The sequence below is a fragment of the Asparagus officinalis genome, chromosome 9 (genome assembly GCF_001876935.1).
Source record: "Asparagus officinalis chromosome 9, Aspof.V1, whole genome shotgun sequence".
In the NCBI taxonomy this organism is placed as follows: Eukaryota; Viridiplantae; Streptophyta; class Magnoliopsida; order Asparagales; family Asparagaceae; genus Asparagus; species Asparagus officinalis.
The window spans coordinates 66201977-66203575 of record NC_033802.1 but is presented as its reverse complement, the minus strand read 5'-3'; positions in this window follow the sequence as shown (position 1 = coordinate 66203575).

Below are 1599 nucleotides of genomic sequence, written 5' to 3'. Positions count from 1 at the left end.
GACCGAGAATTTTAATACTGGTTAAAATATTTTTTTAGTATTTTAAAATATTTAATTATAATTTTTTAAAAAGAGTTTTGGTATTTTTTGATTTTCTAGAATTTTCTATGATTTAAAGTCCAAGTTTTATATTTAATTAAATGGTTTTGATACTTATAAAATTAGTTTAGTGTAGTAAAAATTTATAGAATTAATCTGTTGTATTATCGATACTATTACATACTATTTTAAATAATACGTTGTATTATTGTTACTATTACGTATTAAATAATTTTTGATAATTCTAATCTCTTCTAAGGCGTTCCATATATATAGAAAGCCTAAAACTAAAACAGGCTAGGAATTCTAAAACCAAAAACAAAACAAATTAGAAATCCTAATAACCTATTACCAAAACAGATTAAGAATCATGTTACCAAAATAGATTAGAAATCCTAATAACCTCATGTTACCAAAATAGATTAGGAATCCTAATAACATGTTATCAAAACAGATTAGGAACCTGCTATCCGATAATTTTCCACCTCGGCGAAGTATTCCTAAAACTGAGCCGACACCAACATGAGCACCAATGCATCGTCTCACCAAATTCGGCTGCACCAATGTGGTTGCCTACGTACCCCCTCTCCCAAGGGATCAAGCCATCCGTAGTTCATCCAAATAGCCGTCAACCGCCTCAACAATCACGAATGTGTAACAAGCTTCTACAATGATCAAACTTATTGCTCGGAGCCACCTTAGTGAGCATATCCGACGGATTATCCTTCGTGTGGATCTTCACAATCTCCACATCACCATCTTCAAGAACATCTCGAATGAAGTGATAATGAACGTCAATGTGCTTCGTCCTCGAATAAAAAACTAGATTCTTTACCAAATAGATAGCACTCATACTATCACAATGAATAGTGACGGACCGCTGCATTATACCAAGTTCCTCTAAAAGTCATTGAAGTCAAATAGCCTCCTTCACATCCTCTGTTTTTGCCATATACTCTGCCTCCATCGTAAACAAAGCCACCGTAGACTGTAAGGTACATTTTCAACATACCGGCGCACGGGTCAAAGTGAACACATACCCCGTAGTAGACCGACGTTTATCCAAATCTCTGGCATAATCCGAATCAACATATCCAATGTATAACTGCCCACTTGTAGTATCCCACTCATAAACCAAACCAACATTGAGCGTACCTCGAATGTACCTTAAAATTTATCTCACGGCATCCCAATGACCCACTCCTGGATTGTGCATGTATCTTGAAACCATGCTCACAGCCTGTGACAAATCTGACATCGTACATACCATCGCGAACATCAAGCTCCCAACCACACTCGCATATGGAGTCTTTGACATCAACTCTTGATCTTCAACTATTTTCTGTGAGAGGTCAGCTGAAAGCTTCAAATGGACTCAAAAGGTACACTAACTGGCTTCGTATCCATGCTAACATGAAATCGCTGTAGAACCTTCTTCAAATAAGCTACATGTATCAAACAAATTCTGTCCTTCTCTTTGTCTCTGCTGATCTCCATCCCCAAAATACACTTAGTCTCACCCAAATCCTTCATCTCAAACTCCTTTGAAAGTTGTGCCTC